At 39.7% G+C, this 27,409-nt stretch overlaps 1 protein-coding gene across 3 annotated transcripts in view; it reads left to right on the top strand.

Moving 5' to 3' along the window:
* Positions 1-266: 266 nt before the first annotated feature.
* The window catches only part of MC4R (melanocortin 4 receptor), an 85,724-nt gene continuing 58,581 nt past the window's right edge, over positions 267-27,409 (top strand). Inside the window, exons 1-2 of one of the 3 annotated variants that reach the window (XR_010610079.1) lie at positions 267-689; positions 4,072-4,386. The gene's annotated coding sequence lies outside the window, so the exon portion shown is untranslated. Of the gene's footprint in view, positions 690-4,047; positions 4,387-27,409 lie in introns of those variants that run through there. The other 2 variants (XR_010610078.1, XM_065667547.1) reach the window with 2 other exon arrangements.

The raw sequence follows: 27,409 nt of genomic DNA, 5'->3' as shown, positions 1-27,409 counted from the left end.
TTACCCGAAAGGGAGTGATTGCTGCTTGGCGTTGGGCTGAGTATCAGTTGGCTAGCGGTGAGTATTGTGTATCGGTTGTGTTTATTGTTTTCTTTTCCTTTTCCCATTTTAGTTTTATATTCTCTCCCCTTGTTATTTCTCTTATCATTATTATTAGTAATAGTAATTTTGTATTATACTTTACTTATTGGACTGTTCTTATCTCAGCCAGTGGGGTTTACATTATTTTGATTCTCCTCCCCATCCTGCCTGGAAGGGAGGTGTATGTGAGTGGTGAGTGAATGGCTGTGTGGTTCTGAGTTACTTGCTGGGCTTAAACCACGGCACCCAGGACCATGTCTAGCCAGCTTTTGAATGTCACCAAGTATGGGGACTCCACCACCCCTGGCAACCTGAGCCAGTGCTTGGTCATCCTCACAACAGAAAAAGTGTTTCCTGATGTTCAGAGGGATCCCCCTGTATTTCAGTATGTAGACATTGCCTCTTGTCCTGTCAAAAACTCCTCTCTGGGGGCTTGGAAGGAGTGCACATAGACTGATACACTGTGTAAAACAACTTGGTCTTTTTTCTTAAAAGGACCTAATATTTATCTGGTGAAAAGCCTGATTCCATGATGTCACCTGCTAAAGGCTCTTCCTAATACTAGACTTTAATGGACTACGCAATGCTTTGTTCAGGGAACATCCCAGGTGAGTCCCCTGTCTTACTCTGCTGACTGATGTCCAGGAGGTGCTCCTAAGTTGTGTATGGAAATGCCAATAATATGGCAGGGGTGGGGTTAATATCTATTTCAAAGCAGACACCTGTACGGATTTGCAAAGGTATATCGCTCTGTCAAGTCTTTACTTACTAGGTTTTATAATCTAGACTTCTTAATTGGGTTTGGAATTTCTTTCATTTCTTGAATATTAAGACTCTTTGCTTTAGACTGATTATTCCTCCTGTTTTCTTACATTGCTCAAGTTTCCTTCTGGATGTGAATGGCAGCATAAAGCATTCAAAGGAGATTATTCTGAGTGAAACTTCAAAATGCTTTTCAATGCATTTTCTCATATAATGTAAACCAGAGATATTTAAAGATCTCAGGAGAAGCCTATTTAGAGAAATTTTATCTTATACTAACCCATCCTGGTCCATCCTGTACTTTGAGAGAAAGAAAAGCCCATAAAAACAGACAAGGAAACTCACCAGGAAAGACGGTAGCACTCATTTTTTTTTTAAATATATGTAAGTACTTGTTCAGACTTCGCTCAGCTGAAATTCCTCAAGAATGGAAAGAACTGTCATGATGTAAAAACATTTTTGCTGGGAAACATCTCTCATGGTGCCTACTTTTTGAGGCAGTTGTCTCCTCATGAGGTAATGGCTTCAGATATGATTTTAGTATTCCAGGTTAAACTACTCCTGCTATCTTCATTCACTTCTCAAGAGGTTGTGATCTTAGTTCTTAAGAAAATTGAATATGCTAGAATAATAGCAGCAAATTGCATTCACATAGGAATGTGAAGAGTGTAGTATCTTGAGACTGCATATAGGAAGTGAATTGCTCTTTAACATTAATTTCATTTTCACTGTTGTTTTGAAATCCATCTGTACTGAATCTCTCCTGTGGAGACAGGTTGAATGAAACTGGCATTTCAGAATACTACATTTATTGTACCATCTTGTTCTCTTCCCTGAAATAAATCATTCTTCAGGATGAAGATTAATCTGCCTTTAATGCTCACTGGTTCTTACTCACTTTCAAGTAAAAGGAATTTAAAACTTTCTTTGCATTCTGATACAAAACAGAAAAGATACAAAAATGCCAGTGTAATCTTTAAACCTTAGAGAGTAGGATTAGACTTTCACAAGAGAAACAGAAATGCAGGCCGGTATTCCTTGTTTGAAGGGACACGGCATCCAGTGAGAGGTTATAGCGATTAAATGTCTGAATGAAAATAAATATTTCTTCAGAAATAGATACAGAAGGGAATGACGTTTTGAAATGTGCTCTATAGAAATAAAGAGGAGTGTACTGCAGAGAAAAAAGGAAAATGCGCTATTGTCCTTTTCCACCCTTTCTTTCCTTTTTTGTAAAAGCTGGTAGTGTATATAAATTGCCAAGCTACTGAAATTAGATTCAACTGTTAACTTTAATTTTTTCCAAGGCATAAATCGACATGGCTCCTGTCCTGGACAAAATAGCTTCATGGATTCTGCTTTCTCTCTATATGGTTATGCATGCAATCTCAAAATGTGGTATGCTTTCTGAGATTTGTGGCAAAATAATGAATAGGAGCACTTCTATCTGAATCAGAATTTACTGCCACATGGATAGAAGTTGATTCTAGGCACAGTGTGACTATCTTCAGATGAAAAGCAGTTAAACATGCTGGATCTGGGAGCTATTTCCCAGGCTAGATACAGCTCGTCATTCTTGAGTGTTAAATCCTCAGGGTAGCCTTGATCTGGATCCTTGCACCTCAAGTGAGGTTGGGAATTTCTGATCTGGGGCTTCTTGTTTCATGAAACTGGAATTCTCGAGAATCAGTTGCACACAAGTAAAACTTCTCTAAGAACACTAAAAATGAAACTAAAGAGGGTGAAAACAAGATCTTCTGTAGTTGATTCAGTCTTTCCATGCCTGAGGAAAGCTGTTAAACAGATTTCCTGCTCAGGCTCAGATCTGCCTGCCTCCCACCTCTCCGGAGGGTTATGATAACTGGCTGCAGTTATCTTTGGTGAACAGGGTTTTCTTCATTACTTTCTGCTTAAGAAGTTTTTCTTCAAAATATATGTCCCCTGTTGCATATCCGTGAAACATCTGTGATAAACATTATCTTGGTTTAAAAACTGAGCAGTAGTGGTTGCTTTTGAAGATAACATTGTGTACATATATATGGAATCTGAACATTTCTGTGAACTCCCTGTTCTTAGTGCAAATATCTTCCTGCCTCAAATCTGTAGAGTTTCCATCTTCACTATGTCTTCTTGATTAAAGTATTAGTGTCTCTTCTTTCATAATTAGGAGAAATGATGGAGTGTGGAAAACTCTGTCTCTACAAACTCAGCCTCTGAACTTGGCTGTGTGGATTTCTAGCATACAGTTAGATACAGCATCACATCACTTCATCTAATTTTATCCTACAACAAGAAGCTACTTCCGCTTTGTAGTGGTTCATCTGAGCTGAAACTCCATGCATTGTACCTTTCTGTTTAAAAGCTTATTTGCAAATTATCATCTCCCTGCTCCTACTTCTAGGAATTTCTTTTTCCTGAGTAACTTAAGGAATTTATTTTTTTCCTGCCATCTCTAATGCTCTCCTTAGAGTGAAGCATATGGTTTGGCAGAATAAAAAAGATTCTGTACTTCAAGCTGCAGCTCAACCTGTGGTTCTTTTCCCCAAGTATATATATTTTTTTACATGTGGACTCTGTGCATGCTTAGATGTCCTTAAGAATGTAAAAAATCAACCCAAACAGTAACATGTGTACCAACTGCAGTATGCATAACTGGAAATAGTAAGCAATGGATAAAAGTGGTGAATTATAAAATTGCTTATATGAAAGTGAAAATGTAACCTCGGTTATCTGTAACCATTACTGTCACTATTGCAGCATAATCATTGTTTTGGTTACTGCACAGAACTTAAATTTCAAATGCAGACAGTATAATGCAGACTGTACATACGCTGAATTTGTGAATTTAATACTTGTCATTAAAAGTGTCCTGTAATTGGGCTCATTTAAGCAATTACTAAGTCGAAATGGATTGTTCGTTCTCTCTTAGGTATAATGATCAATTAATAGTTCTGTTAACATTCATGTTGGAGAACAAGACAGGACTCAAAAGTTAGTTGACTGTTTAGTAGCCTGCTGCATTTGAAAATCTGACATGATCTTTCCTTTACACTTAACGAGCTAGACCTTTTTAAATTGGAAAAATATTTGTTATAGTGCTCCAGCTGTTAACATTATAAACGCCTAGGGACTCCTCTTGTTTAATTTGTTATGCTGTCATTTAAACTTTGCCACAATTAATTTTAAATTGTAACATGAATCAAGGGAAAAATTGATCACCGTTTACAGAAGATTCTTCAAAGACTGAACAAAGCCATGCTGCAAGCCCTGACAAAGCTGCAAGACGAACATTAAGAAGAGGCATTGTTTATGGTGGGTGACAGGCCTCATGTCAGAGACAAACACCAGTTTAGAAAAAGTTATTTATGCTCTACAGAATCCATCTGAGTAGGGGTCTTCTTGCAATAGAGAACATACCTTTGGGATGCTGCATTTTTTATTAGGTCGGAGGGGGCAAGGAAAAAAAAAGTCAATGTATTTTGGTTATAATTCTAAAATGTGTCCTTGCTTCTGTTGCTCTCATGAAATAAAAATATCTGCAAAGTTTCTTTCTTCATTATCTTAACTAGGCAAATGATCAGTCAGGGTTTAAAGCTGAGGGTAGCTAAAATATATGTGAAACAGTGTTGGGAGGAACTGATTGTTACCACTTAATTTCCCCTTCTTTCCATACATTGAGAAATGATGTACAAGCACACCTCAAAGGTTCTATTGCTTAGGAGATGCACCTACGATTGAAAGTTATTTCACATTTTTGGCTCTGCATAAAAAATAGTGGTATAACTAGAGAAATTATCAAAGTTGTCAAAACTCATGTTAATCTCAATTTAAAAATAGAGTATTGTGAATTCTGCTTCATAACTAGAAACTACAGACCAGAATTTCTCAGTATGATCAGGGGATTTTCTTGATCACAAAGAGCATGAAAAATGAATGGTTTTGTCTAAATATTAATGATGTCGTTCAATTCATATGCTTACAGCAGTTGAGAAAACATCTAAATCTTCAAGGTTATGTATCTTGGTTTATGCATACATGTGCTTTTAAGGGAAAGAAAAGCATCCATCATGATGTACATTAAGGAGTGTTTAGTTTCTTAAGTAGAACTCCCAAGACAATTAAGTCCAAGATTGCTACATGAATGTTGATCCTATAACTGAGATATCATAGATCAAGGACTGTCATTGGTTCCAAGATTGTCACAGCCAAGGAACAAAAGTAGTCTTCCATGCTTCTTGTGATGGAGAAAATAGCAGGTTAGTCTACTGCCAGAACAAGTCGAGGCTTCAAAGACAAGCAGGTGATACTACTTCTTTACTACTACTGTGGCAGTGTGACTGTGCTTATTGGCTGCTACAGTTGGAATATAAGGGAACTCCAGGACTGGAGAGAGGGAAAGGGACTGTATTTTCAAGTGTTGGGTAATAAGGGTCCAAGTATGTCAGCCTTACAAATTCCCTTCCCACAGGTCCTTGAGAGAGGCTGGGGACAGGACTGATTGCCTGTGGGTAGGTCAGGGAGGCTGCAAGATACATAAACTGGAGGTACTGAGGGAGAGAAGTCAAGAGTATGAAAACTACAGAAGGGAGCATTGGAGTAAAACATGCTCTTTTGTTCAAAGGAAGTCTGCTGGCAGCTGTGTGTGCAAGGCCAGCACAGAGGTGAAGTTACATAATGTTTTGCTTTAAAGTTGTGCAGTTGCAGAATTAGCATTGTTAGTTGCTTTGGAGGGAGTAGAACTCCAGCCTCCACGTCTGCCTGAAGGTGATTTAATCAAGCGGCACTTCAAATCTCCAGGCAGAAGTGACTCCATTACATGGCCAATGCATTCCCTTGAAATGTACAGGTCATCTTCCATTTGTCATGCAGTACTGTCGCCTGATTTATAGAACCACATATACCCATCAGAAACAAAATTAGCAATAATCCTCAAAGGCAGCTGAGTACCAGCATGAATCTTTTTTTTCTAGAAGACGGCTGCATAGGTTCAAGAGCCTCTTTTAGAAAATAATAAATTTATTGAGCTACTCATTCATAATAGAATCTAATTTTTCGCTCATTGTCCTAGAGAGAAAGAGTGCTGTTGTCTTTACTGGGTCGGATGTCACAAGCATAGAGCAAGAGATTATCATCTACATCGGTACAATTGTTTCATTCAGAAGTAAGAATTTACGTTCTAGTATTTCAGTGTGAAGAGACTGAGAAAGGTCATGTCATTGATTTATTTATTTTTTTTAATGGAGAAGTAATAACTGTAGGTCAATATGTTTGGATAATGGATGCGCTGAGTCTTACTGAAAGAAACTCCTTGGGAATAAAAATCTGAGGCTTACTGAGTTGATGAATCTGCAACCTATTTATTATTCCTGCAGGAGAATGTAGGCTTCCAGCAGCTGCATTGAATGTTCTGTTATGCAGTGATTTGTCAGTGCTGTGACAAGTACTTAGTTGTTTAGGATTATCGAATGCAATACATATTTCATCATTGTATGCAATATACACCAGAAAAGAAAATTGTATTATTACAATGCATAGAGCATGTCCAATTTCAGACAAAATAAATTATTCTGAGCATACTTGCTTCCAGTTGTGATGTATTTTTACAGCTACCTCTGGGAATATACCACTATGTGTCACTAAGAAAAAAGAGAAGAAACTTCAGTTTTAACCAAATTCTCACATTTCAAACTAGCTGTTAACAAGAACAGAGGGAAGGCTTGTGATACATTGTTGAACTGGAAAAAAAAAAAACAACAAAAAAAACCACAACCAAAAAACTCATCTTGCCAAGATTCCTTAAATAAATAATAAATTGTAAATATTTTCTGACATATACTTCTTGGTATAAAATCAAAGAAAACTGCAGCACAGGTAGAAGCCAAAGCTATGAACAGATGCAAACACAGCAGAAATCACAACTGATATCTAAAGTGCAAATTGCCAGCTATAATATTTAGATATGTTAGAGCTTTTTTATAGTCATATGGTATTTGGAGCTGATAGTATCCCTCATTGGTCTCTAAGAATCTGAAATGAAAACAATTGTGCTGCAAGTCCTGTGGCAGTACTGTAAATTCTGCAGATGACATGTTAACAAGAAGATATAACCAGAAGAAATTATTATGATTTTCAAGATGTCATAATGGAGTTTAAAATTCATTGTCTTAAATGGAGATATATCAAGCTTGAAAAGGTAAAAGTGTTTTTGACTGAGAGCTTAACAACTCAGTTACCTAATAGTTTAGAATAGTTAGGGTTGGAAAGGACCTTAGGATCATCTAGTTCCAACCCCCAAATATATATATATTTATATAAATATATATGTGTTTAGTGTTTTCGATATTAAAAGATTGTTGCAGCCTTTTCTAAATGGTTGGCTCTGGACAGCAAGACACAAAAGCTCACCCCAAAAGATCAGTTCCCCAGGTATCTCAAATTTACTGAGACTGTGGATCTTAATTATTGTAATGAGCCTTCTAACTTTCTGCCTGAACTTCTGAGATATGTAGCAGTCTGTCAAATAAATAAACAAATTCTACAATTTGACTTATGTTGTCACCGTGACATTCAAAAGCACTAGGAATTTCTAGAACCTCATGGAACAGAGAAAAATCCTGTGCTAATATCTGATTGACAAAGACTTCCGTCTAATGATCTTTCTGCCTGAGCTGAAACTCCCTCCCTGGAGAGCAAGAGTATGACGGTGTCATACATTTAACACGGAAAGGTCCTTTATCCTGTCCTTTGCATTCACCAGTTTCTGAGCAGAAGTGATAGAAATGAAGCCATACCTGGCTGTTTTATTCTCTCTCACCAAGACCTTCAGAATAAAACCTGTAAGACCAATTATCAACATTTTAAAAGTAAATCTAACTGTTACCATCTTTGATAAGTAATCCTCTTAAAGTGTAGCTGTTAATGCCATACTTTCAGTTTCAGGGTCAAAGCCTGATTGCAGTGGAGTTTTGCGGTGAGGGCAGAGGTTATATTTGGGCACTACAAGGGGTAACCTATTTCTCATACATCCTGACAACCTTCACAAGTAGTATCAATTCCACTTTTGTGTAGGACTGTGAAAGAAGTACACTACTAGAAGACAGTAGTGTTGCTTGTGTTCGTAGTTCTGCACTTTTTGAAAGACAAGGATTTTTCCTGTATGAGGAAGAATCACAAACTTCTGATAAATCAAGGCTTAAAAGCCTATGCTCTTGCACCCTCATGACTAGACTTCTCTCAAACTGATATCTGAGGAAAAGCACCATGATATGATTAAACTATCTGAGGCAAGAATTGCTGTAAAAGGCAGCCTTTGGCAAGTCATCAAAGCTGTTCCTCTGCTTTCTTTGCATTTCTAAGGATATAGCTGTAATGATGAGGAATGGAGATTCTGGAGGCTCACTTTCCCTCTGCATATTTCCCTTGAAGGTCTGAAAGCTGGAAGTAAAATACTCTCTCTTAACATCTCACTCTTCATCAGTTCCACTAATGAACAGACTGTCTACTTCGCAAATAATGGCTACTTAAGAATCAATTGATTGTGCTTCATAGTGAAGCATTGTGCTACTGCAAATTCTACCAGCCAGAAGACTTTTAGCAGCTCTAATCTGCAAATCTAGATATCTTTGTGGGTCTTTCTTGACAGTTGAGCATTTTAGTGAATGGTAACAAGCTCTTAAGTAGTGTTTAAATGTCACACCTCTGTGCAGGAAGATAGAAGCCCAATGAGGCTGATTATAGATCTGTCAGTTTACCATAAGAAATGCCTTCTATTAAGATTTGCCTTTGTTCTTAAGACCCAGCTCAGATATAGATTTCAAACCACAAATTAACATGAGTTCAAATTTGTCTGAATCAGTTTGCTGACACATTTGAATATACCTTTTGTACACCTGTAAGAACCTATTTTCTTGGGTTTAGTAGAATTAAAATGAAGTTGTTTCTTTCTGTGTACAGATTTGCCTTTACAATTGTATGTTGAGCAGATTTTATAAAGCTCCTCTAATATTACTTTGCTGACAAAAGATGGATGCATAATGATCCTAATAAATCAGTAAATGCTTCACGGTTAATGTCCTGTGACTGTGAACCCCCCACATCTCCAGTTCAAAAAGAGTTTGTTAATGAATACAGGAAGCTTAACCCATACTGAGAAGACAATGCAGACTGTTACATTAGTGACCTAACATACCTAACATCAATTAAAGGAACTGTTAGTGTTAATTCTGATGAAAATATATTTTTGACTGTTGAAGGATATGATAACAAGGAAAGTGATGAACCCTCTAGATTAATATTAAACACCACTTTAGTTAGATGTTCAAGTGGTGACAATAATGAAGAAGATAAGAGCCGGCAAAGAAGATGAACAATGGCGTGCAGTGCAAACTAGATTAAAATATATTGAAGATTTGTGGCTTTCATAAAATATTATTTCTCAAGGATAGAGGTTCTCAGTCACATGATAACAAGAGGACAAATGATTTTCAGGACTCTGCTATAGGCCTTGCAGGTGTCAATACTGTTGTGGGTCAACTGCAGCAAGTGACTAAGCGCTGCATCACTGCTTGCTCATTTCTCCCCTGATGGGAGAGGCGAGAGAATTAAGAGGGTAAACATGAGAAAACTCATGGGTTGAGATAAAAGCAATATAATAGGTAAAGCAAAAGCCACTCATGCAAGCAAAGCAAAACAAGGCATTCATTCTCTGCTTCCCATTGACAGGCAGGTGTTCACCCATCTGCAGAAAAGCAGGGCTCCACCATGCCTAACAGTTACTGAGGAAGACATGCCATCAGTTCAAACGTCCTCCCCTTCTTCTTCTCCCAGATTTATATTCTGAGCATGACATTTTATAGTATGGGATACCTGTTTAGCCAGTTGGGGTCAGCTGTCCCAGCTGTGTCCCCTCCAAAGCTCTTGCACATTCCCAGCCTACCCACTAGTAGGGTGGTGTGAGAAGGGTGGTGTGAGAAGCAGAAAAGGCCTTGGCTCTGTGTAAGCACTGCTCAGCAATAACTAAAACATCCCTTTGTTATCAGCACTGTTTTCAGCAAAAGTCAAAAACATAGCCTCATACTAGCTGCTATGAAGAAAATGAACTCTGCCCCAGCACAAACACCCACTGCATAAATACTTTCCCTGCGTTCCTGCACTGGATGTATATCTCTCAGATTAATCCAGGTAATCTGTGTCAAACCCCCACATATTAGTAAATGAGAAAGTTATGATGTTCCTTGTCATTATCAGCTCCTAGCTGTCTGCCTGCTCAGGCTCCAAAGGCATAGACGTACGGATCAGAAAAGTATTCTGTAGGAAACCTAGCTGTTTGATAGCTGAAACTGACTTGAACTAAAATCACTTCTCCAAGTCTCCAAATCATAACCCTTCGGCACTCTAAATTATGTAGTTATAGCCAACAGGTATAACATTTGGACTACTTTATAACTTAAAAAAATCTGTACATTTGCTCTGGCTTATCTATACATCTATGTCCCATGTAAACCTCAGCATTTGACAAGGTTGATCTAAATGATTAATCTCAGCCTATCATCTGGGTTTTTTTGTAGATCTAAAACTTACAGTGCATGTGAATAAATATAGCTTACAACTGTCTGACACAGCTAGTAATGGCAAGTAGTTGGGTTTGAGGTTTGGTTGTTGCTTTTTATTTTTTTAATTTTAAAAGACCTTCCCTTGTTCAAAGAAAACTTTGTATCAATTTTTCAGGAAAAAGAATTTTCATTATTATTCTTTCCTGTATGTTCTTTCTTGTAGAGCTTGATGACTGCTAGCTCAGGGGAGAGGAAAATACTTTCTACTAAAACTTCAAACACCACTCTGACTCCAAAGCTATGAGAATTTTCTTCAAATGTGTACAATATTTGGGCTAGCCAGATGTCTAATATTTTCAAAAGAATTTCCTAGCTATGGCTTGAACATGCTGAGCTGAGATAGGAAGTATCCCATCCCTCTCAGAATGGATAAGGAATGTATTTGGGAATTTTTCAAGCCTGTGAAGCAGATTTTGGCAAAAAAACAGTTTCTTTCACAATGAATAAACATTAAGCTGGATAATCACAGAGCAGTTCTGGAATACAGCTGTATCTGGGAAGGTATAAAACCAGAAAAGCTGTGTTGTGGGTGAAAGGAAATTATGTGCAGTAAAATGGATATAACTTTAAAATTTCGTGATCAAAGGTACAAAGTTGATATTGGTTCTCCAAGTTAGTGCTACATATTTACCTTGAATAGATGCTCTGGGTGAACTTCAGTAAATTTAGCTTAGGAATTAGTCTAAACAGAGAACTGGAAACCCGGACTGTAATTCACCTTTCAGTCTCTGCAGGAGGTGTGTTATCTCTTGGGTACATTACAATGACTTGATAGTAAACATGAAGTTTGTAGGAGCAAAGGCTGCCTTTAGTAACCGTGGATGGTATCAGCTTTATTAATGTTCATTTTCATTGCACTGCAGCATGGGTGATTCCAGCTACTTTCTTTCATTCTGGCAGTCAAAGTGTGACTGTTGCTGACAAACTGTGATGATGGTAACGAACTCTCATTGAGACCAGCATTTGCTGGAGTTCAGTTCCACAGGCTAAATCCTCTTGCCTTCATAATAGTTTGAATCTGTAAGCCTGCTCACATGGCAACATAGGTCAGTTCACAAAAACTAATTATTTCAGGTTCAGTAGCTCCAAGGTGTCAATTGTCATTCAGGGCTATGGATGATTTACTCCTTACCACATAGGTCAAAAGCAGGAGGGGAGATTAAAAGGAATCCTTCTGCAACAGAATTGATATGTTCTTCTGAAGTGTCGCCAAAAAGCTACAACTAAATCTATGAAATTTTAATCTTCCTGTGAGACTCCTGTACTTTGCATGTTCTTCCTGCACCAAGGACATCAATGGAGTTGTGACATCCTTCACACAAGTCACTTGCCCAGTGGCTGCTGAGACTCAGTCCAGGCTACCCAGATCTCTGATGGATTTTGTGGCAACAAGAAGGCCAACAAAGTTTGCAGCTGAAATGCCCGCATTTCCTAAACTGGCTAGCTTAAAATCATCTCAGCAAACAGAAATATAGCCTACTCTTGATAAAAATAATTTTTAAAAAAGGACTTTTTTATGTAGGTTTGTAGTGTGTGGTTTAGGTTTTGGGGTTTTGGTTCATTATTTTCTAACTGCTTATATTAACAGGCTAGTTTTGACAAGAATATGATCTCTGCGTTTTATGTCCATGGAGATCACAGTTGCACTGCTAGCCACAGCCTTAACTGTGAAAAGCTACTACACAGCTTTCTCAAGCCTGTTTTGTTTAAGTTTTCAGTTAAATGTAAATCTCTTCCTCCTTTGTCTCAGTCCCTCTGAGCAGCTGCCATTTCATACTCTAGCTCTATCTGGACTTAAGGCATGGTGTTGCGAATTAGACTACTCTCATTTCTTTTCCCTGTCTGAGCTATACCCTGGGGACTCTCACAGGCACTCACCCATTAGTGACCGAGAGCAGCATGGACATGGCCAAACTTCTCCAGGCGGGGAAGGGCCCTACAGGCTGCAGTGGGCTCTGCCTCCTCTCTATGGCAGGACCTAGGCTGTGGCTGCCAGACAGGAGCCAGCTGAAGAGTAGCCAGGAGAGGCTTTGGTGGGGGACTCACCTCAGGCTTGGGAGTTGCCTTGGCCACTGTCCTCCCTGACTGACCAGCCTGCCCGGGCACCTGCTGTGCCATCACCTCACCTGGATATTGCCAGCCCATGGTCCCCTGTGCCCCTCATGCAGTAAAGGCCAGCATGAGTGTTGTGTGAGTAAAAGGTGTTGAACTGCATCCTGCTGGAAAGGACTTTAAGGAGAAAGCAACTCTGCTTTTGACTGGTGAATGGAGTCTGGTAAATCTTTCTTAAGCAAATCAGCTGTTCTAGCTCACCATCTTTTCTCTTCTCTTGCCTGGGTAATACTCACAAAGTCCACAATACGCAACTCGTTATTCCACTGGGAATACACTCTGGCTGTGGTCAGCTGATGTTTTCCCACTTTCTGACAGCGGGAATGGGTGTGTTTTCTCCTCATATGTCAGAGAGAAACCATCCAGAATCAGGGGGAAAATGCCATCCTAACTTCTTTCCATGCCAGCTTAGGGGGTGTGAGGGACTTGTCTCCAGCACATCTGGGCTGCTGCTCTAGCGTCCGACATAAGAAGTACATGAGTTGCTTGATCTGGAAGAGGTATCTGACACATGATTTTATGACTGTGATTTAAAAATCAGGATGGGAGAACAGGTTCCTGTTGTTTTCTTATCAATGGCTTCAGTGATTGATTGACCATCATTTGTACATGTGAGTTGCCTTTTCAACTGAATTGCAGTCACTGAGCACATGTAAGTAGACAGCAAAAAAAAAAAAGAAAATTGTTTTTTCAACTACTGGCTGAAGAAGAACGGAAATAGTGTGGCTGATGCATGGTGACACAAGCTGAAAAAACAGTTTCCCTGCTGTGGAAGAAAAAGGCCAGTAATTACACTTCCTAAAGGAAGTGCTGTCAGACCACGTTACAGCTTTGCAACTCCTAAGGTTTCAGACTCAAATGTCCAGATACAATTGCCCTTTTGACTCTATGAGTCTGCATTTCAGAATACCCAAACTACTGGAGAGTAATTGTTCTGCTTTTGAACAGTATCACCCCTGAACTGGCTGCAAAGAAAAAAAGCCCACTAATAAAACATTTGCTGCTAGTATTTGGTATCATCAGTCACCTCAAATGAGAAAACAGGCAGAGGATAGCTATTAAACAGCTACTGTTTTGCAGAGCGATACTGAAAAATACTGATATGAAATTCTGTCTTTTTATAGTCCACTATGAGAAAAAAATGCCCTGTTGCCTTCCTCCTCAAAGTTTTGAGATTCTCTTAAAAGACTGATTTCTCAAGCCTAGTGATCAGAAAGTCAAGAATCATTTTCCATAGCAAACAAGTAGAAAACTGATTGACCACATCTCTGATGTTCCAGTAAGCATTCTTCGGAAAACCTTGTGGGTATTTTTTTGTCAAGTCGCCTAAAGGAATTTTGTAAAAGCTTGTTGAAGAGACAGATCTGTTGGAGGTGTTCCTTAAAGGAGTATTGCATACTGAAAGTTGACTTTATTAAATAGAATATAGATGCTTGGAATACCTCAGTCTGGCTGAACAAAACAAACCTCTGCAAAATGATTACAAGCATCCACTGTTATTTTTGTCATGTATAGAATCATCGAATTATAGAATCATAGAATAGTTTGTCGACACATTCCTTTTGCTCTTAAAACTGTAGACATAATTAAGAGAGCTGCACTAGCACAATGACATTGTGTATGAGAAAATCTAGAACTTACAACTCCTATTACTGATAAAGCTCCAAGCTTCTGCTAAGAGACTTTGCTGGTGAAATCTTTGTTAAATTGCATGCTTCTTTTCTTATTCCATCCACTTTGCTTATTACATCAAATTGTTCTGGAAACTACAGTGTATTCTCTTGGGCCTGAAATGTATTTTGGAGTGCTCCTGCTGGGAGAAAGGCTGAGAAGGAGAAAAGAAGGAAGCAAAAGGGGAGAAATTATTTATTTATTTTTTACTTACTGGAATTCATAACTTCACAAAGATTATTTTGCTGCCTTTTATTAAGCACTTTCATACAGCTGACACAGATTTAACTACAATAAATGGATATATCCTTTTTTTACATAAGCATACAATTTTAAGTGACCAAATAAATGGAGAGGCAGGGAGAAGGTTTAACCAAATCTGTAAAAATGAAAAGAGTATGTGTGTAATGCATTTTTGTTCATTTTTAAGTAGTTATCCTTTGATATGGTTATTACAGTTCTAAATTGTACTGGGAAATTCAATTACTTATACCTAAGAACATGAAAATCCATTAGTAATATAATGTACCAAGAGCCTAAAAACTGCTTTTCTGCTTAGCTGTTAAATATGGTTGAAATGAATTACCTTTCACAATTGTAATGCTCAATCTCAGATTACCCAAGAAAGCCATGTAAGGTCAACTGAAGTGAGGGGATGGGAGGAGAATAATTCTTTAAATAAATGGACTTCAACATTTACTTGTGTTCATGTTTGGAAGGCTGTCTTTGGAACCAAAATAGACAAGTGGTTTTCTCTTTCATACTTACATATTGAGAAGTGACAATACTTACATAACATCAAGTGCTTATAAGTTAAGAGTACCAGAAAAAAGAAGATTGTCCATTCTAATCCAATGGATCCTTATATACAGTTATTAAAATAAACTGGTCAAATCCTACTTTCAGTAGGACCACAGGCTTGTTGTGCACCTGTTTAGAATACAAAAAAGGGAGTTACAATAAAAAAGATCTGTCAGTTGCAGTTCACATTTGATGTTTATTTTGAAAACCATCTACAGTAAGGCAAGAAGGAAAAAAGTTTTTTGTTAAAGATACTGCTGAATATCTCTCTGGAGATCCTCATTCTGCTGCAGAGTTCCTATAAAGTGTTGGGAAATTTCCTCAAAAATGTTTTTTGTGAAAATTCCCTATATTCTACATGACTTAATTGATTTAACTACATTGATGCTAACCTGAGATTCTCCAGAATTAGAAAGCTTTTGAATAAACCAAAATCACATTTTACATAATGCAAGTGTTCATTTATGCTAGTGCTGGGAGTGTAGTCCTTTAGAAGGAAAGCAGTTGCAATCAATCATAGGCTCCACCTAGAAGGCCTGTAAAATAAATAAAATGTGCAAAAAACTGAACAGATTAGATTTTTCTAATTTGTTAGACTGACAGTTATAAAACATCTTTAATGATTTTAATAAGTATTATACTATCCAGTTATTTCTGGATGTTCTACATCAACACTGATGCGTGCTCAGAGACCTCGCACAATATTCTGTTTTCAATAGTAAAATCATACAGTTCACTTATTACCAAGGCTATTTAGCAAAGAACTTGTGGAAGTCCTCCCAATAAAAAAGAATTGCCTTGATGTGAGCAATAAGGTGTTGGTTGAAATTTTTTACAAATGCTGATACCAGAATATGCTTTAACATCTGATTGTGCACAGTCTTTCTTTTTTCAAGGCATTATCTACTTATTGTAACTCAACTGATGTCCCTCCACTACTATTAAATGTATGTGGTGCATTAACTGTAAAGTATGATTTAATCTAATTTCACTTTTTGTCTTTAACTTCATATTCATTCGAAAACTGTTTTTCTTAATACTAGTCTCTTTTGTACAGCAGTCTTTTTTAAAAATGCTACTTGAAACAGAAGATAATTAGAAATAGATCAGAAAGTAAAAGTAAGACTTGTATTATGCACTACTAGAATCTCAAATAAGATTCAGTGCAGAAAATTAGCAAATGGAAAGCTAAACTTCTGAGATTAACTTCACCCTTGCTGTAGCTAAGAATACGTTACCATGGAAGCATACCTGAGAGGGAAAACTCAGCTGCAGAGAGGGAATTAACTCCATCAATGTATCTGGAAATAACTTTTACAATTCTGACCTTCTTCTTACATAAAAATCTTTGCAAGACTGTAAATCCAGACCATTAACCATTTCGTGATTATCCCCCGTAGCAGGATAGTGGCAATAATCCACCAGCTGTCTACAGAGTTGATCTCCTTCTATATAATGGAGCCCAGGCACAGGCTCACATTTAGGCCAGATAAGAAAAAAATACTCTAGCAGAAAAGTGCAATGCCAAATAGCATAGAAAAAAGCAACATGAAATGCCAATATAGTTGGCCAAGTATTCAGAGCAGGGGCAGGTGAACAACGTATGTAGAGGAGAAGAAAAGGATGCTTTGCCATTTAATCCTCTCTGTGATTTCAGTCAGTTTTGATCTTGGAAGTATTTATTTCAGTATTGTCATAATGTTCTGGGAACCTAATACTTGAGTTAAATTAAATTTAAGCTGAAAGTGACCGGAGTATTACATAGTTAAATGTGCAGAAGTATGCTTGTCGTATTTTCTTAAAAACCGCAGTAAATGTTAGGCTTCTAGATGCATTGAGATAACTCCAGTCCCAGTTTAAAGAAACTTAAAAAATGATTAAAATACTACTTTGTAAAAATGTTGCTGAAAAGGGCAGTTTTGATTGGTGCTGGTGTATCACATTTCTCATGTGTTTAGAAATCTTACTCACATTTGCTTATCAAGGTGCAGAGTATCTACTTTAGCATTGCTACCTTAGCTGGTAGATCAGACCACTGCTTATCTGTTGACATATAATCCATTCTTCGAGCACTTACTCGTGGGGCTTGAATATTACCCTTACTTACTGGAAATTCTTACGCAGTGTTATCTAATACAGTCATGTTGTTAGGAGGATGCAATGGCAGTCCATTTTTTATTTACTCTTGTATTGGGTTTGCAGGGAAATGTTTTGGTGGTGGTGGGAGCTACAGTTGTGCTTTCTGTGAGAAGCTACTGGAAACTTCACCCATGTCCAATAAAGCCAGTGCCAGTCAGCTCCAAGATGGACTCACTGCTGGCCAAGGCCTATCCTATCGGCAATGGTGGTAGCTCCCCTGGTATAATGTATTTAAGAAGGTGAAAAAGGTACTGCACAGGAGCAATTGCAGGTGGGGAGAGGAGCCAGAATATGTGAGAGAAACTGCTCTGCAGACACAAGGTCAGTGAAGGAGGGGAGAAGCTGCTCCAGGCACCAGAGGAGAGATTCCTCTGCATTCCATGGTGCAGCCCATGGTGAGGCAGGCTGTGCCCTGCAGCCCACGGAGATCCACAGAGGAGCAGATATCCACCTGACACACACGGGGTCACAAGTCATTATATTAAAGGAGCTCAATTCTGTAGACAGCTGGTGGATTATTGCAACTATCCTGCTACGGGGGATAACCCATGCTGGAGCAGTCTGTTCCTGAAGGACTGTACCCCATGGATGGGATCCATGCTGAAGCAGTTCATGAAGAACTGCAGTCTGTGGGAAGGCTCAAGTTAGAGAAGTCCATGGAGGATTGTCTCCTATAGGAGGGATCCCACACTGGAGCAGGAGAAGAGTTTGAGGAGTCCTCCACTTGAGGAGGAAGGAGTGGCAGAGAAGATGTGTGATGAACTGACCACAACTCCCATTCCCTGTTCCCCTCTGCTGCTATGGGGGAGGAGGTAGAGAAAATCATGAGGGAAGTTGAGCCCAGGGAGAAGGGAGGGGTGGGGGAAGGTGTTTTAAGATTTGGGGGCATTTATCATTATCCTACTCCGATTTGATTGATCTTTTCTTTTTTTCCCAAGACAAATCTGTTTTGCCTGTGAAGGTAATAGATAACTATCTCAAAACGTGATCCTTTCTTTATGTTTTGTCTCCTGTATCCAGCTGAGGAGGGGAGGAATAGAGCAGCTTTAGTGTGTACCTGGTGTCCAGCCAGGAGCAACCCACCACAGCTGTGTCTATTAACCTATAGAATGAGTTGAACATGTTCTAATTTGGTTTACTGCTCCAGTGTTGATCTAGCTGCTTCAGTTCTCCTGTTTTGTCCAATTTCTGGCTGTTGGCTGAATTTCCTGTAACATCAGTGAGGTGAAGGTTGTACAGCAGGGCCGAAAGCTGAACAATTTATTGAAAAAGACTGAAGAGTAATACTTGATTTCCATCAAATAATCCAGAACATATGTTGTATTAGCCTGAGGAAATAGAGACAGAGGAAGAAGAAGATTTTCCCCAATAAATCCAGCCTATAAAAAGAGCACGTGTGGCTATTACTGTCCTGATTTCAGCTGGGATAGAGTTGATTTCCTTCCTAGTAGCTGGTGCAGTGCTGTGTTGTGGCTTTAGTCAGAGAACAATGCTGATAACACACAAATGTTTTTAGTTGTTGCTAAATAGCACTTACTCCAATCAAGGACTTTTCAGTCTCGTGCTCTGCCAGTGAGGAGGGGCACGGGAAGCTGTGAGGAAGCAGAGACAGGACACCTGACCCAAGCTAACGAAAGGGGTATTCCATATCACAGCACGTTGTGCCTAGTTTATAAACTCGGGGGGAGTTACCTGGAAGGCCCAGATCACTGCTCTGGTCAGGCTGGGTATCGGTCAGCAGGTGTTGAGCAATTGTATTGTGCATCATTTGTGGGTTTTGATTTTTTTTTTTTTTTTGGTTGAGAGGGATGTATTCTTTCTTGTGGGTTTTTTTTTCTTTTTTTCTCCTCCATTTCCAATTATTATTATTGCTGTTGCTGTTGTTATATTATTATTATATTTTACTTCCTTTTAATTATTAAACTCCTCTCATGTCAACCCATGGGATTTTACGTTTTTTCAATTCTTGTCCCCATTCCACAGGATGCAGCAAGCTGCTGCATTGTATTTTGTTGCTGGCTAGGCTTAAAACATGACAAGTACTTACACTACAGTGTGTTAGCTTGCCTGATGTGAAAACAAAAGAAAGCACAAATCTCTACAAAGAAGTATTTAATCACCCTAATATCTTCATCAAAAGGAACTGTGCGAGGCAGCCTGTTGGCAAAGACAAATCACGAGTCAAAATTTTAAAGAAGTGGAACAAGGAATTAAAAAAAGAAAAAAAGAAAAAGATAAATTTCTCTACCTTTCTATAAGAAACATGAAAGTAAATAGCTGACAAAGTGTTGAGATGTTTGTTAACACCATGAATATTTTTCAACCTTAATTCTCTCTGTTCCGCTGTTTCATTCCATGGACTCTAGAGTCTATCACTAAAGCTAAGCTGGGGGGGGTTTGTGGCTCATAGCATTATCTGCTCCCTAGGAGCTGAAACAAGCTTTCTAGCTGACTGATGGCTGATGCTGGCATAGATTATTCGCATCACAGATCATAAATAGTTGTATTGGATGTCATCTAGAGCAACCTCCTGCTCAAAGCCAGGAACATTGCTGACCTTGGATCAGCTGTGGTTGTTCCTAGCTAGGTCTTCAAAGCTTCCAACAAAGGAGATGCCACAGTGTCTCTGCACAACCTTTTCTTATGCTTCACTATTCTGTTAGTGAAGAAGTTTCTTCCAAACTGAACCTCTGAAGGAACAGTTTGTGACTGATGCTTCCTGTTGTACCATTTGTCACTACCAGGGGGCATTTGGCTCCATAGTCTTGGTACTGCTTTATAAGTAGCTAGCTGTACACATTCCTCAGTCTCCTCTCAACAAATTTAACCAGTTCAGATCACTCCACCTGTCCCTGCAGAGCACCTGCTCACAGCCTCTGTCCATCGTATTTGTTCTCTGTAAGACCTTTTCCCATTTCTCCACATGCCTTTCCAACTGGGAGGCACAGTACTAGGCTTGGTATCTCAGGACAGCCTCACTAGTGCTGAACAGAGTGGGAGTAACACCTTTCCTAAGTATGCTGGCCGTCTTCCTCCTAATGCAGCCCAGTATTTGGTTTGCCTTTTTGAATAGATTCAGAAAAAAATTGGGTATGGATAACAAGAAAAGAACTCTAAGCATCTGAGTGAGCAATAACTGGATGCCAGTTTGGGGACAAAAGATGGTTCTGGCAGGTGTTTTTGGCTAGGTGAAGGAAAAGTGGCATCTGTAATCAGAAGGTTACAGGGACAGGGAAGGCATGAAACAGAAGCGAAAAGACTGAGGAATTCACTAAGATAGGTTATTAGTGCTCTTTCAGTCAAAATTTGCAAAAAGCTGTTATTTAACTTCGAAGACTTCTGTTCGTATAATGAAAGTATGAACAACAGAAACTAGATTAGCCAAAGCATTCTTACATTGAAAAGTCAGTATGGGAGGTTCAGCTTTTTTATCTGAAGACAAATCACTGCAATAAATGACTTTAATATTATGCCCTTCTCTAAGGCCACCAACTGCTGGTAAGCTGTTTTTAGGTAGGCCTTAATTTTGATGCCTTCTACTTCTGAATTTTTTGTGTGAAGTTTATACAAATGATAGCAAATTCAACTTGTGATTGGGTAATGTAAATCTGTAAGAAGAGGGGTATGTCAAAGGCTAAGGTGGTGGTGCAGGAGCATGTGAAGTCATGGCTGTAGTCCTGGTGACATCTCTCCAGATAATCTGTTTCTCGTACCATGGAGTTTCAATATCTGTGTTGAAACATTTAAGATGTAAGACCACGCATCTGAGTCAGAAATCTGTGTTTTTTTCACTTAATACTGAGAGATCCAATTCTCACTGGTAATGACAGCTGAGAAATTACAGTTCTGATAAGGAAACTCTGTTTCTTGCAAGCTGAGGACTGTAAAGCAAGAGTTAGGCATAATGTGTTGCTTTAAGTATGTGGCAGGTTGACCCTGGCTGGACACCAGGTGCCCACCAAAGTTTTTCTATCCCTCCCTTCAGCTGAACAGGAGAGACAAAACATAAAGAGAGGCTCATGGGTTGAGATAAGGTCATAGCGAGATCACTTACCAATTTCTGTCATAGGCAAAGCAGACTCAGCTAAATTAATTTAATTTATTATCAATCAAATCAAAGTAGGATGATGAAATAAACCCAAATCTTAAAACACCTTTCCCACACCCCTCTCTTCTCCTTGGGCTCAACTTCACTCACAGTTTTCTCTGCTTCCTCCCCCACAGTGGCACAGGGGACAGGGAATGAGGCAGATCATCACATGTTGTTTCTGCCGCTCCTTCCTCCTGAGGCAAAGAACTCGTCACACTCTTGCCCTGCTCCAGTGTGGGGCCCCTCTTCAAGGTCTTCCATGAACTACTCCAACATGAGTCCTTCCCATGGGCTGTGTTTCTTCATGAACTGCTCCAGCATGGGTCACTTCCACAGGGTCACAAGTCCTCCCAGCAAACATGTCCTCTCCCTATGTGGCCTTAGGTCCTGCCAGGAGCCTGCTCCAGCATGGTCTTCCAATGGGATCACTTTTGGTGCATCCACCTGCTCCAGCCTGGGTTCTTACGTGGACTGCAGGGACACAGCTGCCTCACTATGGTCTGCACCCAGAGCTGCAGGAGAGTCTCTGCTCTGGCACGTGGAGCACCTTCTCCCCTCCTTCTTTACTGACTGAAGATGAAACGAGCAATGTAGAGACTAATAGCAGTCTGGAAACGGGGAGAAGGACAAATCTGAACCCTTGGGATGACTGCTTATTTATAGATCCTGTTTAGCATTATGCTTAAAGTTTGTTTCAGGCAGAAACCCACTCAGTGTGTTTCTGAGTAACCTGTGTCAGTGCGAGATACAGGTATTGGCAGGATGAGTGTGTTCTGTTTAACTGTACTGAAGGGTCAGGGGTTCTTGTAACAGACAGGTATGGAAGATTTTATCTGGTTTATTGTTCCCCACACCCCCATACTCTTTACAGATCCAAATTTATGGAACTAGTTATTCCATAGAAGAAAAATATTTCAATAAGCAGTCCTTGACACCATGAGTAGCCTGGTTTCACTGGGTGCTGGAACCAGGAAGGGAGGTGATAACACAAAAGCTTTTCCATTTTTGCTCTGTTGTTCCATTTTTGCCTGTTGTTTTTATACTAGTCTCTTAACCCACTTAAAGTCTCCTGAATATTAATCAAGCACTTTTGTTTGATGAATCAGTGTATTGAGCTGTTTGAGCTCGGTATACAGAACATGATTAATCTCTGTTCACATCTAGCCAAGAGCTGCAACTAACAATGAATGTGGCACTGAGCTTATTAATTCATGTTTACAATACGTGAACCAAATAGCCAGATTTGTCTAGCAAATCTCATACTTTGGAGCTAAAGAGTTATCGTATACTGACAGCAGCTAGCATCATTCAAGTAGAGGTGCTTTTATTTTGCCTCCTCTTATTGGGATGTTTTTTTCTTCTTTTGGTACTGTCTACATCTTCATCACAATGCAAAATGTATGCAAAATGCCATCCAAATAAACAAATGCCAGTTGAAAATTCGTGTATAGAGACTAAGACAAGATAATAAACAAACATTTTGAAAAAGGTTACCCAGTAGAAGTGAGATAACAGTAGACAAGGCAACAGCTTCATCCCCACTTGTGTATGGAAGAGCCATTGCTTCCAAGGAGAATGATGACGAAGGATTTGAGCGAAGCCACTGAGGTGGGATCAGAGGCTTAGGGAGCTCCTGCTCCTCTATGGGGCCAGTACAAAGCACCAAGAGATAGACAATTGAAAATGAAGTAAATTTGTTGACAACAGCCTTCTTGGTGGAACAGACTTTGTGATTTTTAATCTTTTTTTCTGTCTAGCATGTCTATATAGCATTGTATCCACTTTAGTGAGCCTGTGTCTTTGGGCTATTATATAAAGTATAACAGTGTGTTTGTCTGAGTCAGACTTTATGAAGTTCAATAGTTCTTTTTCAATAGAAGAACACCACAGAAGTGGATAGTAATGTATTACTGAAAATGACGCAAGAGCAAGGATAAAAATGAACGTATAGAAGTATAGAAGAACAGGAACAGCAAGCAAGTTTCATCTAAATGACACAGACTGAGGGCATGTTCTAATGAGTTGTAATTCAGCAGAGGCTTACTGCAAGTGAAACAGCACTCAGTCCTTTACAGTATCGTACTCTCTTCTATTCCAGAGAGTAATACTGTTCCAGGACAGGATCTCATCTTTAATTTCACAGAGATTATGGCCTGCTTGCAAGAGCATGGAAATACATGCCTGAGCATTGCTGAAAACCACACATTGTAACTAATACTGTAAATGTTGTATAGAGTCCAAATTGATTTTGGTACTTCCAGTTTTCAGGAGTTTGTGCTAACTGAATTGATTTGAAAAGGAAACTCCTTTTTACCCTGATAGAGCTTGTGGAGGAGGCACTGGGGATGAGGTTTGGGTAAAGAAGCAAAGCCTATTAAAGCTCATTAAAAAACCCAGACTTGATGAGGAACACACTGCTTCTGTGAGCTGATGAGAATTCACTGTGTGGGAAGAAGTCTGCAATAAAGCAGTAGATAACATGTTCTTAAACGACAGATCAAGAGTCTGTCTAGCGGAACAATCAGTAAAAATCGGCTATTAAGCTTTGAAACTCGTCTCCCTTGAAGAACAATTTTCCATACGCAAACATGCTCCTCTATATACCCTATCAAGGTAGAAGTTAAACCCTCACTCCCCACTATTACAGGGAACACTGTAAGTTTCTCATCTGGTTTCCTAATAGAGGGTTCAACCTGGGTGAGAATTTACTGGGGAGGAGCACACCTGGGCAAAGGAAATGGCTGTGCTGGGCTGCACAGTAGAACCCTTTTGCATTCTGCTTACTCATCAGAGTGCTCTAACAAAAAAAAGATGTTTCCCTTAGGCTGTATCTGCTTGGGAAGGAAGTCCAGGTTAGTTGAAGACTTAGGATTTGACCATGGCCAGTTCTTGTTGTAGCTATGCCAGCAGAAAGAACTGCTCTCTCTGCTACCTGGCAGCAGCCATTCCCCAAGCTTTGTTGCAGGTACATCATGCCCTGACTTTGCATTGCTGACCTCGACTTTGTCTTGCCCTCTTTATTTCCCACTCTGCCTTGAGAACTCTCTCATGGCTGCAGCTTTACCCAGCAATTGCTGGACTCTGACCAAGCCAGGGTGCCAGCTGGGGTATCAGCCCTCCTTAAGTTTGGCTTTCTGGTGGGTGGTGGAACTGCACCTCATGAAAGAGGAGAGAAGAAGGTATGGTCCTGCTGGCTCGTGAGCACCTGCTGCCCTACCTGGCCTGTGCCCAGTAGCTTGCACTGACCCCTGACACCTACCTGCTAATGCAGTTGTTTGTGTGAGCCTGTCTTAACACACCTAAGCAAAAACTGGCAGGATTGGATCAAATGGGAGGTCTCTGGTGATTTAGTTCTTTCTGACTTGGCTAATTTAGGGAAGTGATGAGCTCATCCTGTGGAGAGCAACTGTCCTTTCAGTGGGGAAACTGGTAGGTGGCTGGCGGCACACAGAGTTGAAGGTGTCTTCACTGGCATAGTCTTGACAGGAAGAGGATGTATCCATGCTCTTGTACCCAAACTGACAGAAAGTGTCTTCTCAACTTCTGCCTACCCAGAGAACCCAAAGCCAGCTGCTTGGCGTTGTTCCCCTGGTAGAGAAGTCCTTATAAGCATGTCCAGAGCTGGCCCACTGAGGGAGGGATTTCCATTCCTAATGCCCCAAAAGTGATCTACAAAAACTGGGTAACTGTGGCTTCATACTTACATTTGGGTATTAAGACAATGCTATTTGTTTGCTGTCACCTTACTATACCAAATAAGACTTGCTCTTCTGTCTTGCAGAACTGAAAGTAGGCTGTGTTTCCTGGTATTGTGAAAGAGCTTCAGAGGCTTTCAAACAGGAACGGACTGAGTGCTTATTCTCACTTGGAAGCAAGGAAACAAGATACGAAGTATGAGAATTGGGTTTATATTCCCAAAGGAGTGTGTGTGAATTGACTTCCTCTACCAACATCCTGCACCAAAGTTTGTGATGTGTCATTTACTGGCACACAGCAAAAATCACTGTTTTCATTTAAGCTTGTTTTCATAATAGAGTTGTAACAGCTGTTCAGTGTATATTCCAAAGGAAACGTGCTAAGAAAATTTTTTTTTTCAGGGGTGAGAATCCTGTGCTACTTTATTTTGAATATCTAATCAAAGTAGCCTGCTCCCACCTTATTCCAGTTTATTTTCTCTCAAACATTTTGCATTATTTCTCATTCTGTCACTGACTTTCCAGCCAAGTTTCAAAATAAAATTCAAGCAGAATGAAATATTTCTCCAGATAAGCAGCAGAATTGAAAACAAGTCTGCTTTGTTGCAAAAGTACTGCACTCCATCATAACATGTTGGAAAAGACCTCAAGGATCTTCTTGTCCAACCTTTCTTAACAAAGCATGCCCTAGATGTCCCAGCACCCTGTTCAGCCAGATCTGAAAAGTGTTCAATGTTGGGGAATCTCCCACTTCCCTGGGGAGGTTATTCCAATGGCTGATTGTTCTCATTGTGAAAAAGTTTCTTCTTGTGTCCAGTCAAGATCTCCCCACAAGTAACTTGCACCCATTACCCCTCATCTTTTCCATGTGACTCCTTGTAAAAAGGGAGTCTCTATCTTCTTCATAGCCACCCTTTAAATACTGGAACATGGTGATAAGGTCTCCCCTAAGCCTTCTTTTCTTGAAGCTGAACAAACCCAGTTCTTGCAGCCTTACCTTATAAGGCAGGCTTCAAGGTCCTTGGATCATCTTTGTAGAAATTCTTTCAACCATCTCCAGACTGTCCACATTGGTTTTGTATAGCAGGAACAAAAACTGAACACAGTATTCCTAATAAGCGCCAAGTAGTAGGATAGTGACATCTTTATCTCTGCTGGTGATGCTCTTTTTGATGTAACCCAACATCCTGTTGGCTTTCTTCACTGCAGCTGCACACTGTTCGCTCATACGGAGCTTGTTGTCCACCAGGACCCTCAGGTCCCTTTTCACAGAGCTGTTCCCCTGCCAGGTAGATCCCATTCTGTGCTTCACTCCTGGATTGGCTTTTCCCAGGTGCAAGACCTTTCTCTTGTCCTTGTAGAACTTCATCAGGTTCTTGTTAACTCACTCTTCTGATTTATACAGGTTATCCTGCAGGGTGGCTCTCCCCTCTGAAGTGTCCAGTTCTCCACTCAGTTTAGTATTGTCAGAGAACTTGGTCAGGGTACAATATGTTGCAGATCACTTATGAAGATACTAAAAGCATTAGGCACAATGTGGATCCCTGGGAGACCTCACTAGTGACAAGTCACCTGTTGGAGTTATTTACCATCACCTCTAAATGCGGCTTGTCAGCCAGTTCCCCAACCACCACACACACCCCACTTGTTTAGACCATAATGCACCAGTTTCTCTAGGAAGTGGCTGTGGCAAACCATATTGAAAGCCTTTGAGAAATCCAAGTGAACAATGTCCACCACTTGTCCCATCTACACTGAGAAACCTTGCAACAATGTCAGCCAGCTTTCTTAACACCCTCAGGTGGATAGTGTCAGGGCCCATCGATATGTAGGGGTCAAGCTCCTGTGGTAGTTTAGATATTCTTCAGTAAGGCAAGAATTCTGAAGGGAGTAAAGCAATTTCCATTACTAATTGTTTTCAACTGTCTGTGGAGCTGCACGAGGGTTTGCAGTTGTCCCATCACTAACGTATAAGTTAGCAGTAGAGCTACCTCTGTGGAGATGAAACGTAAGAAAGCTGTACTGAACAGAAATCAGTCAGGTTTGTGGAAAATATGCACACATATAGTTGGAAGTTTCTGCATTATTAACTCCTACTGTCTTTCATTCTCTGGTGTAACTAAATGCAAACAAATTATTTTTGTTAATAATCATCATGCTCTGTTTTCATCTGCTGTATACAAAAGAACACTACAAACATATCAACCTTCTTCAGCTTTTTCTAAAGTGTCCTTAACTCTTCAGGTAGTAGACAAGATTATTTTCTTTACACTCCAGTGAATGAGATATTGCTTTGTGATGGCTGGCCAATGTACAAGGGAATAAACCACATAACAGAGCTCCCCTTCAGCTCACAAGTGTAAATATTGAGTGCATTGCTATAGCAACAACCCAAAATGAAGAATTCACTAGTTCCTCCCACTGGCACCTCTTAAATTACTCGTTGT

Source organism: Lathamus discolor, chromosome 2 (genome assembly GCF_037157495.1).
Source record: "Lathamus discolor isolate bLatDis1 chromosome 2, bLatDis1.hap1, whole genome shotgun sequence".
Classification (NCBI taxonomy): Eukaryota; Metazoa; Chordata; class Aves; order Psittaciformes; family Psittacidae; genus Lathamus; species Lathamus discolor.
Note: the sequence above shows the minus strand (reverse complement) of the source record. Positions and strands in the feature narration are given on the sequence as shown.